Source organism: Peromyscus eremicus, chromosome 2 (genome assembly GCF_949786415.1).
Source record: "Peromyscus eremicus chromosome 2, PerEre_H2_v1, whole genome shotgun sequence".
Lineage (NCBI taxonomy): Eukaryota > Metazoa > Chordata > Mammalia > Rodentia > Cricetidae > Peromyscus > Peromyscus eremicus.
This window is the reverse complement of record NC_081417.1, coordinates 34,082,553-34,101,533: the sequence shown is the minus strand read 5'-3', so window position 1 is coordinate 34,101,533 and position 18,981 is coordinate 34,082,553. Positions and strand designations below refer to the sequence as shown.

General features: G+C 40.3%; 1 protein-coding gene across 1 annotated transcript in view; it reads right to left on the bottom strand.

Moving 5' to 3' along the window:
• Stau2 (staufen double-stranded RNA binding protein 2) overlaps positions 1 to 18,981 on the bottom strand; it is a 281,392-nt gene that overhangs the window by 254,778 nt on the left and 7,633 nt on the right. The window contains exon 2 of the mRNA XM_059253987.1: positions 17,416 to 17,482. The gene's annotated coding sequence lies outside the window, so the exon portion shown is untranslated. The remainder of the gene's footprint in view (positions 1 to 17,415; positions 17,483 to 18,981) is intronic.

Below are 18,981 nucleotides of genomic sequence, written 5' to 3'. Positions count from 1 at the left end.
AGCATTCTTTTTATTTCATTTTAGAAACTCTATTAGTATGCTTTAGAAAAGACTGTGGTTTTTTTAGTGTGCTTATATCCTGCAACCCAAATATACTCACTTGTTTGCTTTAGTAGAATTCTGACAGATTTTCTACACAGGCAATTAGATCACTTACAAATAACGACAATTGTATCCCTTCTTTCCCAGTCTGAGTGCCTCCTCTTGCTTAACTGCACTGGCTAGAACCACTATGCAAATAAAACACTACACAGAACTAGTGAACATGAATATCTTTGTCTTAGTCTTGATTTCTTTTTAAAGAGTTCAACTTTTCACCAGTAAACAGAATTTAAGCTAATAACTTTTTTCCTTTTTCAATCTTACTTTTGAAATTATAGCATTTCCCCTTCCCTTCCTCCAGTCTACCCCTCCCTGCTCTCCTGCAAATTCATGGCCTCTTTCACTAACTGTTCCTGTATGCATATCTGTATATAAATATGCATATTCCTAAATATAAACTGTTCTTCATTACCAGATTAAGGAAGTTCACTTCTATCTCAAGTTTCCTGAAGACTGTTATTAAGAACAGATGAATTTGTTTTTACAGTTTAAATGAGTTTAATAATTAAATTGCAATGCATTATCAAGATGCTTACAACTTCTCATAAAACAAAAGGAAAAATATTTCATAGGGGCAACCAAGCAGCAAAATTCCTAACTCCGAACCCAATTATATATTACTAATTTTTTGTTTCATGTTTATGTACACACATATACACACACATAATCTTTGTCTTTTGTACAGGCTTGAGTCACTTTTTAACTCTGTATCTCAAAGCCAAAGCAAAAGCTTCTTCTACTAGAAAAGAAGTACTTGAGTATGGAAAGATCTTTATTTCAGAGTAAAAAGCAAAGATCTCATGCTTCAGGGTTCCTGCTCTTAGAGGTAATCAGCAGCTTTGCTGGCCGAGGCTAGCCCACCATCAGCACCTGACAGCTGAAATGAAAAGTTTCAATGCAGCTTTATCAAGTCTCACACAGACAGGCCTGATGGTACACAACCATGGCTGAATATTCAGCAAGGCAGCTGCAACAAGTTCAAGGCAACCTGGTCTATACAGTGAGTCCAGACCAGCCAGCTGCACATAGTAAGACCCTGTCTCAACAAAGACCAATTAAATCACATTTAGTTTCTCTTGCTGAGCCTAGGAATAAAAGTAAAATAATCACATTACATTTTTAATTTTAAATGCAAAACTGCATCCCAAACTCATGTTTAAGACAGAGTTAAGTTGGACATAGTGACATACACCTTTAATCCCAGCAATGGAAATCAAGGGCAAGCAGATAAGCAGGTGGATCTCTGTGAGTCTGAGGCTAGCCTGGACTACGGAGTAAGCTCCACAAATGGAGCCAGAGCTACACAGAGAGAACTTGTCTCAAAAAAGCTGGTGGTGGCACACGCCTTTAATCCCAGCACTCAGGAGGCAGAGGCAGGAGGATCCTATGAATTCCAGGACAGCTAGGACTGTTACACAGAGAAACCTTGTCTCGAGAAACAAAAAAAAAAGGATACTGATCGTCATAATCAGTACTGAGATAGCCACGTGATGAAACATTAAATCTTGGCTAATGATTATCAAGAAATCAAGTGAAATAATCTTTTTTTTTTAAAGATTTATTTTATTGCCGGGCGGTGGTGGCGCATACCTTTAATCCCAGCACTCGGGAGGCAGAGCCAGGTGGATCTCTGTGAGTTCGAGGCCAGCCTGGACTACCAAGTGAGTTCCAGGAAAGGCGCAAAGCTACACAGAGAAACCCTGCCTCGAAAAACCAAAAAAAAAAAAAAAAAAAAAAAAAAAAAAAAGATTTATTTTATTTATTATGTACACAGGCCAGAAGGAGATGCCAGATCTCATTACAGATGGTTGTGAGCCACCATGTGGTTGCTGGGAATTGAACTCAGGACCTCTGGAAGAGCAGTCAGTGCTCTTAACCGCTGAGCCATCTCTCCAGCCCAAGTGAAATAATCTTTTTGTTCTCAAACAGAACACTTTATTCATGTTTACTGATTATATATAGAGACAATTAGTCAGAAAACATAAGCAACACTATATGTTACATTACAAATATAATGAAGCCCATGAAACGATGCTGCCCACCAAAATTAACCTAATCAAGATAATCTGTCACAGGCATGCCCAGCGATTCATTTTAATGATGATCCTAAATGTCATCAAGTAGACAATGTAGGTCAACCATCACAAACTACCTTCACGTTCTTTCATACAGAAAACAAATAATTCAGCAGAAGCTGTTTGGCTATTTGGTATGGTGATATTTTATTTGTGCTGAAATGAGGTCATATTTTATTTGTGCTTTAACAGATAAAGTTTGGCTGGAGATCAGAGGAAATAGCAAGCCATTTTAAGTAAACAAAGAAGTCAGGCAGTGGTAGCACACACCCTTAATCCTATCACGTAGGCAGGATTTCTGTGTGTTCAAGGCCACACTAAGGAACAGAGCCAAGCGTAGTAACACACACCTTTAATCCCAGTACCTACCATAGAGTTCTGGAGGCCTATTCAGACATAAAGTGACAGAGCTGGCCAGGAAGAGGAAGTGATGTAGCTAGACAGAGATCAAATCAGATGGCAGAACAGCAAGGCATATAAGCCTGGGTAGACAGGCAGTCACCCTCTTTGGAAGCTGCGGAGTTGGTGAGGTAAGGTTGGCTGGTGGCTTTCCCTATTTCCCTGATCTCCCTAAGACTTTCACCCCTGTATTTGGCTCCATGTTTTTTATTTAATAAGACCATTTGGAAATATATGTACAATTTGGGGTTCATTAGTTGGTTTGTTTGGGAAGATGTTGTTCTACTTTCTGCAGGGCTAGGTACTGAACCCATGGTCTGAAACATGCTAGACAACACTCTACAACTTAGCTATGTCCCAGCCCATTTTATTTTATTTTTTTTATTATTTTAATTATAAATGTCTGCATTATTCTTTTAATTATGCATGTCTGTGTATGTGCCCTTGGAGCCCATAGGTGTCAGATCCCCCTGGAGCTGGAGTTATAGGAAGTTATGAGAAGCTGATGTGGGAGCTGGGACTACAACTTGGGTCCTCTGGAAGAGCAGCACAGATACTTCTCCAAAACAATTTTATTTTAGTGATTGGGTCCTACTGTGTAGTGTTAGCTGACCTAAAACTGAAGTATCCTCATGTCTCAGTCCTCTAGAGTAGTTGAGTACAGAAATAAGCCAGCCTGTCTAGCGTATAACTGGTTTTAATGTCCTCTGTTTTATTCTATCACTTTATGTCAGCTAAGTATGTGTTTTGATTATTTACTTTCTTATGGGTTATATTTTCAAGTCTCTTTGCATACATAATTTTTACTGAGCAACATACACTGAGTTTTACCCTGCTGTGTTGGATATTTTTCATGCCTATACCTCTTCCTGAGCTTTGTTTTGGCTGTAGCTAAGTGCACAGAAGTAGTCTGTTCAAGTCTTGCTTTTGTTGGCTGTCTCCAGAACAGCATCATGTCAAGTGAGAGAGAACACAGAATCTCTCCTCTCGTTGTATGTCCCACGCCACATCTAGGAGGTCTCCTGTCCTGGAAGGGCTACAGCAACTGTACTATTCACGCTGTATATTATTCATTTCATACTGCTATAGCAGAACACCAAGATGAGATAATTTACCAAAACCACAGACTATTTCCTTGTACTTCTGAAGTCTGGGAATTCCAGGGCTGGGAAGCCAGCCTTCTTGATGCAATACCAGAACCAATGCTGAGGGCTGAGCAGCAAGAGAACAAAAAAGAACAGAAGTGGGCCAAATTCACTCTTAAAACAAACCCAATCTCACAATAATGAGCCCATTCCTGAAACAACCACCTCTCAATGGTCTCAACTCTCATCACTATTGCACTGGAGAGTGCTGTGGATATCGCTCTGTATGCTGTGAATATGTTGCTCTGATTGGTTGATAAATAAAATGCTGATTGGCCAGTAGCCAGGCAGGAAGTATAGGTGGGATAAGCAAAGAGGAGAATTCTGGGAAGAGGAAGGCTGAGTTGGGAAACACCAGCCTGCAGTCCAGGGAGCAGCATGTAATGGCACACTGGTAAACCACAGAAAACATGGTGACATATGAAGTCACAGAAATGGGCTGAGTTTAAGTGTAAGAGCTAGTCACTAGGAAGCCTGAGCTAATGGCCAAGCAGTTTTAATTAATATAAACCTCTATGTGTTTACTTGAGTCTGAGTGGCTGCGGGACTGTGGGGCTGTGGGGGTAGGGGGTAGGCAGGACCTGGTGGTACATAGGAAAACTTTCAGCTACAGGGGAGTATTGTAATTATTATAATTATTAGTTAATCCAAAACATTAACTGAGAGAAAATTCAAACCATAGCACTTTTCTGTTTCTCATCTCTCAGGAATCAGTGATCTTCACCAGCTGATGTCCAAAGTCCCATGAACTATTGTTTTCATGAATTGTGTGGATTTCCTTCTTTTAGAGTGAGAAAGCTTTTTTCAAGAGGAGGGCAGTCCTCATCCACTCCTGTATGTTTAATCTATCTCTGTATTTGAAGTTCCTTATAAACATACTATGAATGGGTCTTTGATTTTCAAGCCAACCTACCTTCACTTTTCCGTTAGCATGTTCAGATCATTTCAATTCACTTTAGGTACCACTGCTGTTAGATTTATCTATTCTTTTGCTATGTTTCTCTTTTTTTTTATTATTTTTATGGGTGGTACTTAACACATGTTGTGTCTGTACCTCTCTGCAGGTTCACTTGTTCATGCATGTGCATAGGGGACCAATGACAATGTTGAGTATCTTTGGCTATCCCTCTCCAACTTGACTTTCTGAGATAAGGCCTCTCACTAACTGGGGCTTACCAACTTAACTAGACTCACGTCTAGCAAGCCCCCAGTACTATTGCCTCTTCCTTCCCAGAATGGAGATTATACACGCACACCATTATACACACACACCATTGTGCCTAGCTTTTTATGTGGGTTCTGAGGAATGGGAATTCAGGTCCTTTCTCAGGTTTGTATGGCAAGCACTTACTGACCTTCCAAGCCTGGTTTAGTTTGGTTTGGTTTTGTGACAAAGTCTCACTGTGTAGCCCTTGATGGCCTGAAACCTCATGTATAGACCAGGTCAGCCTTGAACTTAAAGAACCCTTCCTCTGCCTCTGCCTCCCAGTGCTGAGATCACAAGCATCATCCACATCTGTTTTCATGAAATAAAACATTATACCCTTTTATGTGTATTAACAATTCTATAGCTGCCTTACCCTTTCTTCAATATGCCACTGACATCAATCTCTTTCTGTGTGTGTTAGAAACCCCCAATACACTAACATTTTAGCCCTAACCCATTATTTCTTCTTTCCCCATGCTAATAAATCCAGGTCTTGCACATAAGCAAGTACTATGTCACTCACTGGACCACAGTGCAAGCCCTAGTCCACTGTCTACAAAAGGTTAAAAATTAAATGTCAGGCCGGGCGTTGGTGGCGCACACCTTTAATCCTAGCACTCAGGAGGCAGAGCCAGGCAGATCTCTGTGAGTTCGAGGCCAGCCTGGTCTCCAAAGCGAGTACCAGGAAAGGCGCAAAGCTACACAGAGAAACCCTGTCTCAAAAAACCAAAAAAAAAAAAAAAAAATTAAATGTCTTGTGTTTGCCAACCATTTAATCATTTCTTTTCAAGGATCCAAATTTCCCTGTGTTAATATTTTCCCTTTAACCTAAGAACTTCCCTTATGACTTTATTTATAGAGCTGGACAGCTGAAAATAGACTCCTTCAGATTCCACTTTAAGACGTTTTTAATAATAATACATCTTTGTTAATAATATACATAATAAAGGATTAATAGCCAGGATATGTAATTTTCATCAATCCAATTATAAAAACGAACAAAGGACTGGAGCAGACAGTCCTCCAAAGATGAGGTACAGCTGGTCAGCACACACAAATGTCACTCTCAGAAACAAAAACCCAAACCACAAGGAGACACCTCACTGTGTCAGTTAGGGTGGCTACCTTTTTTAAATGGAAAATCAGTATTCATGAAAACGTGGGGAAACTGGAACTCCTGTGCATCGTTATGCGTATTCTCTATGGGAAATGATGTAGCAATTCCTGAAAGCATTAATGGCAGAATTACCATATGACAATTTCACTTCTGGAAATATACAAAAAGAACTCAAATGATGGACTCAATGCTTCTGTGTCATGTTCATAGCAGTACTATTTACAACTGACAAACAGGAGCAATAACCCAAGTGTTCACCAAAAGATGAATGGAAAAACAAAATATGGTGTACACACACACACACACACACACACACACACACACACATATACACACTCAGATTCACACCAGTAAAAAGGTGAAAACAACTCAAAAAGCTATTAGTGGATGAAGACAAGCAATACACACACACACACACACACACACACACACACACACAGTATTTCCTACTCAGTTCTCAAAAGCAAGAAAATTCTGTTATATATTATACCATGAACTTTGAAAACACTGTGCTAAATTAACCCACTGACAAAAGGACAAATCTATACAATTATATCTAGAAGAAGGTAGTAGTCAAATGCAGAGTCAGAACCTAAAATGGCAATTGCCAGGGGCTCAAGAGAAGAGCAATGGGAGAAGTTAGCACTTAATTACAGCTCCAGTTTGGGAAAATTACAGATGTCTGCAGATGAATGACAGCAATAGATGTGAACAATATGCATGTAACTAGTGCCACAGAACTGTACAGGTTAAAATAAGTCACCAGAACTGATTTTAGTAGGTAAATTTCAACCCAAGAATTTTTTTTAAAAATCACAACTAAAAGTCACTTATTTCTGAAAAGTATTTTCAGTTAGAATAGAATGCTGAGTTAACAGGTGTTTTTCTTTCATTAAAGATGTTACACCACTCTTCTGGCTGGAAATTTCCATGAGCATCTTACATCCATTCTCATCTTTATTATTTATTCAGGGCTGAAGACGCAGCTTAATGGTAGAGGGTTTGCCCAGTACCACAGCACGCTGGGGAGTAGGGAAGTATTTCAGAGTGCATCAATTTGTCTCAGTCAAGATTTCCTCAGCACCACTATTTTTCAGCTATTATGTGTGGTTCCTTTAACATGTCTTTCACTTTGGGTTCACTGACTTCTTTCTTAGCACTGTTTACATTTTTCAGCAAACATGTAGTCATTTCTAGTATTTTGTGTTTTCTTTCTCCTGGGCCCAAATCGGTTTGTGTCTCGGGTGACTTGTTCTCTCCCCACAGCTCACTAATGCCTATCGTGCTGGTGGTGATGAGCATGACGTCAGCAGTGGTGGTGGCTGAAGTCTTTCCAGCCTGTGCTCCATTCTCAACACTCAGGATTCCTAGTTCACTCTTTTCTTCCAGTGTCTTATTTACTGTCAACCCTACTCAGTATTTTAACTTCAGGTGTTACACTCTTTGTTGCTAGAAGTTCCATCAGTGTATATTTTATTTTTTCCTCTTCATGTCATTTTCCTCTTCTTTCTTAAACATTTGGAACATCTTGACAGCAGCACTATTATACCTTTGTCTACAAAATCATCAGTCTTCCTAGACAATGGATTTTTTTTTAATCTTGGCTATGAACTGTATCTTCTTCTTTTTTTGCAAACATTTGAATTTTGAAATGAAGTGATAACATCAAATTAATCTACTAGAAGCAAGCAATACACTGCTATTTGCTAAGTCAAAGCACTTCACAACTGCCACGTGCATCTAATCGCAAAATACTTTTTCTCTCTGAAAGGAAACGCCATGCCCATTAGGCAGCTAGGGGCTCCCCAGGACTGACTCTAGACCAGTGATTCTCAACCTGTGAGTTGTGACCCCTTTAGAGGTCAAACTACCCTTTTACATGGATCACATATCCTGCATATCAGATATTTACACTATGATTCATAACAGTAGCAAAATTAGTTATGAAGTAGTAATGAAAATAACTTTATGTTGGGGTCACCACAACATGAGTAACTGTATTAAAGAGTTGCAGTATTAGGAAATTTGAGAGCCACTGCTCTAGACCCTTGGCAACTACCAATCTTTATTATGCCTCTCTGAATTACCTATTCTGGATATTTCATATAAAAGGAATCACAGCAAATGTGACTTTGTATGTTTGATTCTTTTAACATATTTTTAAGACTCACAGTATGATATGTATCAGCACATTTTTTTATGTATAGGTACTATTTACTGAAACACCACAATTTGCTTATCTACTCATCCATCGATGGATATTTTTTTCTCTCATCTATTGAAAACTACTATGAATGTAAATATTTGAATAACTGTTTTCAATGCCCTGGGATATGTATTTAGATGAAAATCACTGGATCACGACAATTCTATGATTTAGTTTAAGGAACTCTCCAACGTTTCCACAAAGGTTCATCATTTAAAACTCCCACTAGTATATGAAAGCTCAAACCTTTCCAGTCCCGGCAAACTTGCTGTGTTGGTCTTGTGATTCTGGCCATCTTAGTGTGCATGTAGTATCTCATGGGCCTTTGGGTCTGTCTGGTCATGTATGCAGTCAAGTGTTTCTTTCATGGGCATCTTGGTGATTCGTATACTTCTTTATAGTACTATTTAGGGTGTCCCCCACTTCTTAGTGGAGCTGTATAAAGTTCTGGGGGTTTGGGGAGAGGGCTTTTGACACACATACTTGCTACAGTGCTCAGATTGGCCTTTAACTATCCTCTACTGAAACATCCACATCATCATCCCAAGGAACAAGAACGACAGGCAAACACCATCACAACCCAGTTCTTAAATTTAGAACACACATACATTGAGTTTTGTGTAGTGTATGAGTAAGGATTACTTTCAATTGTCCCAGAATAACCTGTTGAAGACTTTATTCTTTCCCCATTGAAGTCTCGGCATTCTTGTCAAAAAAGAGAAAAGAAAAAAAAAAATCAATTGCATTCTGGTTTATTTCTATATTCTCAATTTCATTCTATTGGTCCATAAATCATCTTCACTGCCAATATCATCCTGTTTGGATTACTGTAGTAAAATTTCAAACAGGAAATATGAGTTCTCCTAAGCTTTGTTTCTTTTCTTTGTTGTTAGGATATTTGAGCCTGTTCTTACTGTTTGTGTCTGAATATCACCTTTGCATTTCATTGTAGTTCTAATAAAGATTATACTGAATCAGTAGGCTGCATGAGATAGCAGTGCCATCTTAATCCCACTAAGCCTTCCTATTCACAGATGCAGTATGTTTTTCTACCCATCTACGTTTAAGTTCTATCAACAAGGTTTCATAGTTTTCAGTGTGTAAGACCTTTATAAAGAAGTCTACTCTTTTATAGGCATTACTGCAAATAGACTTTTTTTTTTTATTTAGTGTTAGGGGAAAGCACATGTGCCATGGCAAATAATGTGAAAACTAAAAGGAGTCAGTTGTTTCTTTCCACCATGTGGCTCCTAGGGATTGAACTCAAGTCCCCAGGCTTGGCAACATGTGCCCTTACCAGCTAAGCCATCTCACTGGCTCATAAATGAATTTTTAATTGAGATTTTCATTGCTGGCCTACAGAAACACTATTTTTATATGGTTTTTATGTACCTAAATGCATGCTCACTTTGGTTTCTGACTTTGTGAGTTCTGTGTGCATAGATTCATAAAGATTTTCTATACAGAGGATCCCTGTCATCTGCATATGGTTTTATTTCTTCCAAGTGCACCTGGGTTTCTTTTTCTTGTATAACTGTTCCTGCTATAGTTTCCACTATAGGTGACTGAAAGTAGTAAAAGAGTATCCTCTTGTCTTCTTGCTTCTGATAAGAACAGTTTCAGGGGCTGGAGAGATGGCTCAGAGGTTAAGAACACTGCTTGTTCTTCCAAAGGTCCTGAGTTCAATTCCCAGCAACCACATGGTGGCTCACAACCATCTGTAATGAGATCTGGTGCCCTCTTCTGGCCTGCAGGGATTCGTGCAGACAGAACACTGTATATGTAATAAATAAATAAATCTTTTTAAAAAAAAAAAAAAAAAAAAAAAAAAGAACAGTTTCAGTCTTCCACTACGCAGTTCGTGGTGGTTTGAATAAAAATGGCCCCCACAGGCTCATGTATTTGAATGCTCAGTCACCAGGGAGTGGCGCTACCTGAGGACTAGGAGGTGTGGCCTTATGGAGGGAGTGTATCACTGGATGGGGGGAGGGGAGGAGGCTTGAGGTTTCAAAACCCAAGCCAGACCCAGTGGCTCTCCTCCTGCTGCCTGAAGACGCAGGTGTACAACTCTAAGCTACTTCTCCAGCACCACACCTGCCTCTGCTGCCATGCTCCCTGCCATGATGATAATGGACTCAACCTCTGAAACTGTAAGCCAGCCCTGGTTAAATGTTTTCCCGTATAGGAGTTGCCATGGTCACAGTGTCTCTTCACAGCAATAGAACAGTGACCAAGATGGACTTGGATGTCAGCTTTGGGTTTTCATAAATGCTGAATGTTGAGGAAATATTGCAGACTTTCCTTATTAGTCCTAATCCTGTTTCATCAACAGGTGCTAGACTTTGCCAAAAGCTTTCTGGCAAATCAGAATCCTCAAATGATATGTTTCTCTTTGTTCTATTTACTTATGCTGAACCACCCCTGGATTCCTGGGATAATTCTCACTTGGTCGTGAAATCCTTTTAAATATGCTACAAGTTTGCTGAGGATATTTGTACCTATAGGGCACACTGGCCTGTAGTTTTCTCTTACTTGGCTTTGGTATCCATGTAGTACTGGCATCAAAGAATGAATTAGTCCAACTTCAAAAGTCCCCATAGTCTATCACAGTCTCAACAATGTTTAAAAGCCCAACGTCAAAGTCTCCTCTGAGATTCATACAATCTCGTAACTGTAATCCCCTATAAAACCAAAATCAAAAAACAGATCACATACTTCCAACACATAATGGCACAGGATATACATCACCATTCCAAAACACAGGGAAGGGAGCATAGTGAGGAAATACTGGACCAAAGCAAGACTGAAAATCAGCTGGGTAAACTCCAAATTCTACAAGTCTGATGTCAAAATTCTCTTCAGATCTCCAGCTCCTCTCATCTTTGTCGACTGCAACACACTTCTCTCTTTTGGGCTGCTTCCACTCCCTGTTAGCAGCTCTCCTCAGCAGGTACCCCACAACTCTGGCATCTCTAACTTCTTTGGGTCTCCAAGGCAATCCAGGCTTCACCTTCACAGCTTCCCAAAATGGCCTCTGTAGGCCTCCATTCAGGTATACCCCTGACATATGCCTGACATCAGCAGCTTTCCTTAGTCACGAAGGAAGGTTAGAAAATGCCTTTCTTCTATCTTTGATTCTAAAGCCAGAACCATGTGGCCGAAGCTGCCAAGTTCTGCTGCTTGCTGGGACTTGAACATGGCTCCCTTATTCAATGACATCCTCATCTGCTGTTTTCCATGGTTTCCTTCTCTACCTAAGTTTGACTGTCCTGGACCTTGTTTTATAAATCAGGCTGGCCTCAAACTCAGAGATGCGCCAGCGTTCTGAGTGCTTGGATTAAAGGTGTACACCACCACACCTGGCCCTAAGCTTTTTAAAATTCCTTTTCACTTTCATTAATTCATTTTCACAAGTTGAAAGCTTAGCTGGGTGGGGTCTTACCCTGAGGTTACCACTCCTTTTATTCCATTTCTTAATCTGTTTATCTCTTTGAACACAGGATTTAGCTCCGTTCCACTTCCTGGTGCTCCATTTCTCCTCAAACTGTACATTTTGTATTTTTCCTTTCTCAGCTTGCTCCATTTCATTATAGATCTGTGTAAGAATGACCACTAATAACCACACAACAGAGTCAATACTAGGCTGTTTTGAGATTTCTTTTGCCAAGAAAATTAATCCAAGACTTTTCACTTTAGCCTCAGGCAAACTCTTTGGACAAGGGCAAAAGCAGCACCAAAATACCATAAGAAAAATCTCTAGGCCATATGCTAACATTCTTCTCCTCTGAAACCTCTTGAGTCAAGCTCTCAGAGTTCAAATCACCCTCAGCACTACTGTCTCCCATGTTCCTACTAGTATGGCCCATTAAATCCCACTTGAAGTGTTCAACTGCCCTTCTAATCCAAACTCCCAAAGTCCACATTCCTCCAAACAAAAGCACAGTTAGGCCTATCACAGCAATACCCCAGTCCCTGGTACCAACTTCTATCTTAGTTAGAGTTTTATTGCTCTGAAAAGACACCGTAACCATGGCAACTCTTATAAAGGAAAACATTTAATCGGTGCCAGCTTACATTTTCAGAGGTTTAGTTCATTATCATCATGGTGGGACATGGTGGCATGCAGGCAGACGTAGTGCTGGAGAAGAAGCTGAGAGTTCCACATCTTTAACTGCAGGCAGCAGAAGGAGACTGCCACTCTGAGTACAGCTTGAGCATATAATAAAAAATATGTATTTTTTAAAAAGACCTCAAAGCCCACCTCCACAGTGACACACTTCCTCCAACAAAGCTACACCTCCTAACAGTGCCACCCCTGGGGGCCAAGCATTTAAACACGAGTCTATTCTGAATACCTGTCCTTTACTGTCCTTTTACCAATTTCCAGAGTCTGGCACCAACAGCAATATTATTCGTAAAATCAATGGTAATAATGGTAGTAACAGAGCCAGTGCCAAGCAGTATGTTCCACTAACTTGGCAGCTCCTCACCACAAACCTGTGGGACAGGCATCATCATACTTTAAACTCCCACAGCCTGTCTTTATAGCAGACATGTGATAACTATCATTATAACACGTGGCCCCTCCTGCTCTAAACAGTTCCACTACTCTTTTGCACTCTACTTTATGCATGCCTTAGAGCTTCCTCTTCGCTTCGATAGTCCAACATCTATTCTCAAGCTCAGATCCTTGTAAACTCTCTCTCCCAATGCTACAACTGTCTACTCCAGACTTCCCCAACCCCTTAGGATACCCTGGCCTATCAAGTTTCCCGCAAATGCCTACCCACAAAAAATGGCCCTATTTGGGCCACTCACTTAACACTATTCAGCACAGGTACCTTATTAACTTGCACTGCTGCAGCTTAATGTTAAAAAAGTTTCTCTCCTTACGAAGTTATATCAGGAAGAAAAGCCATAAATATGCCACACCCCCTCTGCTACATCCTGGAAGCTAGTGAATTCCCTTTAGTTACTTGTTGAACAATTCACTTTACAAATGATGATTACAATTCAAGGACTGTTGTTTACAAATAAAAAAGGGGCAACAGTAGACACAAAGGCAAAACACAACAAGAAAAAGTAAATGGGAGAAAAACAAATCATGGAAATGCGAACTAAAACCACTCTGTCAGACAGACGGCAGAAGTGGAAGACGTGTCAGACTGGGAAGGAAATGGCATCTCCTATCCTATTAGTAAATATAATTGCGTATTTTCATACTTACATACAAAATATCTCTAGTAACCTTTGACTATCATTTAATTTCTAGTAAGTTATAATAACTAGAAAAGGAGACATGTAAAAATTTACATAAAAATCTACCCCAACAATAAAGGCTTGGTTAAGTAAGCATTAGCATTTCTAAATTAAAGATGATTAAATCACTCCAGAATTTTAAATATGGTATAATGCATTTGTAAAAACAGCATATTCACAAAGAAATATACCTTCATAAAAAAATTTAAGTATACATGCCAAAAATGCTAGCAGTGATTATGTCTGTAACAGATTTGGAACTTTTGTGACTTTTCTTCTTCTCATCCACCTCACCCATTTTTCTACAGTCTAAGTTGTACACATATATCACACTTTGCATTATTTGGAAATGTCACACAATGCACCCCATCACACTCACTTCCCTTTCCTCCCAGGTCCTCCCTCCCATTCTTGTGCCCTCCCACTCCAAAAACCCCAGCAAGTCCATTCTGCGTTGCCCATATACTCTACTCACTGGAGCATGGTCAAACTCCCAGTGGCCAACCCCTTAAAGAAAACTGAATCCTTCCCCGCCCCCCATCCCCCAGAAGCCATCAACTGTGAAGAGCAGCTACATTTCAGCATCTTTATCACAGTTTTTAAGGACTCTCTTCAATAGCTTCCATCTGGACTGTTTGGGGAGGTGTGTGGTTTTTGTTAGTTTTGAAGGGGGGTTGACACAGAAGCCTTGTGTCTCTCATTCTCAGTTATGAGTCTGTAGTCACCGATACCGTTGCAAAACAAGCTTCATAGCAGCCAGCGGCAGCACAGATCATGGCCTATGATCCTTTCACATGGTTTCTGGAGGCAGCAGGAATCATGGACATCAACCTGGTCCCCATTGGCAGCAGAGATGAGCAGCATGGTCTCCAGAGGCAGCACCAACAATGGACCTCAACTTGGCTTCTGGCAGCAGCACCGACCACAGACACCAACATGGCCTCCAGCAGCAGAACGTACCACGGAAGTCCCTCGAGGAGACTCAATCCAGAAAATGAACCACTCTTCATCTCCGACATCCTGCTGCTGCTCAGTCAGGGTGATCATGGAGCAGGGCAGTGTGTCTAGGGTGCGAGCTCCAGGCTGCAGCACACCACCCTGCCCTCAGCACCTGCTGCCCTGCCAGTACCCCTGGCATGACCATGGTGTTTGTAATGCAAGCGGTGGCGGCAGCAGCAGTGGCGGGCCAGGCCCCTCCACCCGGCCTCCCAGAGGCCTAATGACCTACTCAGCAAAGACATGAGTGTGGCAGCCATGCAGGCAGCACTGGCCTGGCGGGTGGCAAGCGGCTGAGACAGGCCGCATCTCCCCATTCTGACATCTTCTTTTCCAATTCCATGAACCCACTTTTTAAAAGCATCTTCCCATGAGACCTGCCTTTTTTTGTACAACATATTTTCTTAAAAGGCAAAAGCAAAAATGAAGATGGCAATTTAAAGGGAGAAGATGTCATTACTATTAAAGAACAAAGCATTCCTTTATTTCACAAATAATAGTGTTAGATTTAATATCAAACTATTAGATGACATAGCATAATGCAGTTATTTGTATATACTCAATTTTAATCAATTTTAGTAGTAGATACAGAAGAATTTGTTAAGACAAGAAAAAGTGCAGTTATTTGTGCATAACTGGGAGGGGGTCCTCCCAAATAAATACTTAACCTAACCCTAGAGAGAGCATTAAAATCAACAGTCAAATCTTCATTGCTTCATAGGGATCAGCTTAAATCCTTTTTTACTTCTATCTTGCAAACCCTCCTTCTTGTGAGAAAGCAATTGCCATGAAAATAGGAAAAAATAAAAGTCCCTTGTAAGTTCAGTATTTCAAATTTAAGCTTACCTAATAAGAAAGTCTTTACAGCTTCTACTATTCTCAAATATGGAACTATTCCTCTATGGCTTGAACATTTTGAAGAATGAAACTTAGTCAATAATAGTAATATGGAATCCCTAATTGATCCTAGGAACCCATGTCTTTTACAGCTAACTTCATCTATCTCTGACCACGACTTAAAATTTCTAGGCAAATCCCAAGGAAATGTATACAATGCCTAATTCAATGATGTGCAAAGTAGCAAGTAAGTAAATCCTCATTAGTATTAATCCTTTTGATGAATATGACTATCATAAAAATAATCATTTTTACCTGTCTATACAAAAGTCTGAAACAAATTGTTCTCCTTGTACCCAGTGTGGCAAGAAAGAGCTGCTGGAAATCACTGGATGACACCTTTGCACCCACAAGAGTCTAGGACAAGCCTCCCAGGTCACCCTGGTACTTCCAATGAGACTAAGCACATACATGCCAAGAGTTCTTTAAACCTCCACTCTATGTGTCTCCGATAAAAGCACGCGCACGTGTGTGTGTGTGTGTGTGTGTGTGTGTGTGTGTGTGTGTGTGCGTGTGTGATGGAGAAGGGGAGGAGGGAGATCAAAGAACCTAAGACTGCTTTTATATAAATGGCACTTGTATAATGCAAGATTATAAAATACTTGAATGAATAACACAATTATATAGATACTGTGAAAACGAAGAGACCCATTAGCTTTAGTAACATTACTATTCATTCATGAATGAATGATTATATTTTTAAGAAAAGAAATTATCTGAACCTAGAACTAGAAGAATAAACAAGCAAAACCACCATCTTCATGCAGTCTACCTTAGCAAAGGAGACAACAAATGCAGTCATCCCTCAGTTTCCCTTAGAGACAAAAACCTGCAGACACTCAAGCCCCTTCAATGCTCAGCATACACAGTTCATACAAATTACCCTGTATACTTTCTATCATCGTCAAGTTACTTATATATAATACCTAGTGTGATGCTGATGCTATGTACAACTAACTGTTTAGGGAATGATGTCAAGGGAAAAAGTCTAACAGAAGGAACTTGCTTTTTAATATTTTCAACCTGTGGCTGACTGAAGCTACAAATGTGTTACCCAAGATTTATGCAGATACAAAAGGAAGACTGTATTTTCATATTTGATAACTACAAATGCCATAATGCAAATAAGTAAAAAGGCAGGGTATTGTGATATATACTAGACTTGGGGTCAAGTAAACCCAAATGAGTGAGGGGTAGACAATACAGTCCATGATAGCCTATGCAGAACAGGTCCTCAAGCTGGAATGGCCTTGCCCAACCCAGATATGAGGTATTCAGATATAAAGTTTGTGATGTGTGAAGACAACTAAGTTAGAGGCAAAACTGATAAACTATAGCATGACTCTAGCTCAGAAAGGCCTAATCAGATAAGCTTAGAAGTCCCTGGATATTTCATTCAGGGTACAGGAAGCAGAGAGCTCTTAAGTAAGGTGGGTGAAAATGGGTATGGAGGGGATCGATGGGATTAGTTATTAAATCACAGAAAACAGTAATCGCTTCTACTTTGATTCACAAACAAAGGAAGCTGTGAAATAATTTGTAATATTGGAGCTACAATATCGTATTATTTGTTCAAGAAAGGTAAATTTTAGTGTATGCAGTTCTTAGAGGAATGCCAAGACCTAAGGAAAACTGCTTCTTTCAGTGTGTCTACAGTATTACACACCACAGTTTGTTTAGAAGTACACTTGGTAGCCCATGGAAATGCCCTAGAAAAAGAATCACTTTTTCAAGTGGTGCTACATCGTGACCGTGGTTGTTGGGAACACACCAGCACATCCTGGAGGATGTGACATCAGGAAGGGACAGATCAGCCTTTGTCCTGCACACTTGGGCGTTCTCAGCTTTCAGGACTACTGTCGTTCCCTCAAGCAGCCTGCTCTGCACAGTAGTGTCCACACAGGATGTATTCTCCAGAAAGCATTCAGGTTACAGTTAGAGAGCTGAGTGACAGCATCCCACAGTCTAGGCCAAAGCACCATGTAAATGTGACATGCCTTATACAAACTCACCTGGTTTATTTGAAGCATGTTAAGACAATACAGATCAAACTGCTGTATCCCTCACGGCTCCAATAAACTGGAAAATGAAAATTAAGAAATAAGGTTCGACTTAGTAATTTCAATGACTACTGAGTATTTTAAACACATGCTCTTTACCAAAATCAATATAAAATGGAGTCATTCAGATTATTACAGAACTTGCATGATGATTAAAAGGTCCTGTATTTGTGCAATCCAACCCAGTAGCCATGTATGCGAGCACATAAAATGTGGCTAGCGCAACCAAGAAAGCCAACGTTTAATTTTCCTGCACGTTAATTTTAACTTCAGTAAACACCCATGACCAGTGGCCACCATAACAAGTAGTGCCAATTGAGACTATTGAACCTTAAGTTCCTTCTTGTTCTGGAATTCTTAAAGGCAATCCAAGCAAAAGGGACGCTGTCTGCAATGCTGAACGCTTCAGACCAACATTTAACACGTAACCCCTTCCTCCAGTCAGGTTTTGAACAACTCTGAACCCATCCCCTCAAGGAAGATGCGACACACACAAGTATTCTCTCTAATGTTATAAAACTAATATGTACAATTACATAGAGGGGTGTTTGCTTTTATTATTATCAATACAAAACGAGTACACACACGAAGTTTGCTTTAAACACAATCACTGGAGTGAGAGAGGGTGGCTAGGCAGTTAAAAGCACACACTGCTCTTGAGAACACTGGAGTTCAGTCACCAGCGCCCACCAGGGCAGCTCACAAACACTTGTAACACCAGCACCAGGGGGGCCAAGCCCTCTGGCCTCCAATGGCACCTACACTTGTGTGCACATATCCACACACATAGCCAGAAATACTACTTTAAATCTATATTGTAATATACCCACCATTGCTAAATGTAGATTTACTTTCCTTAGGGGCTGACACCTTGGTTCTGACTCATTTCATGTGGTAAATCTCTTCTATATTTAATTTTTAAATAGATGCCAAAGGAAGGAAGAAAAACACGAATTTATAAATAAATAAAGCATGGGCTCATAAGAGGAAAATTCACTAAAATATAAATAATGTACCTGTACCTGTCATTACAAAAATTTCCAAACAACACAGCAAAAAGGTTAAATCCTATCACTTAGGCAGAAATTTTTGTAGAAAAATTGTTAAGGTTGACCTTGCTCACCCTCAGAAGCAAAGGTGCATATACTCAGACATGCACACATACTGGTCTATCACTTTCTCAAGATGCACACTGGAGTCAATCCAAAATTATTGTTAAGTTGGAGATGTGGCTCAGTGGGTAAGAGTGCTTACTGCGAAAGCATGACGGTCTGAGCTCAGACGCCCAGCACCAAGCAAGAAGTTGAGCGCAGCCATATGAACCTGTCATCCCAGTGCTTGGGAAGGAAGCAGAGACAGGGTACACTCTCACTCTCACAGCCAGCCTAGCCGAAAACAGCGGGTTCAGTGAGAGACCCTACAGAGAGGAACACAGCAGACTACCCAACATTATCTCCTGGCTGCTACACACGAGCATGGGCACTCACACTTACATGCACTCATAAGCATTATATGTGT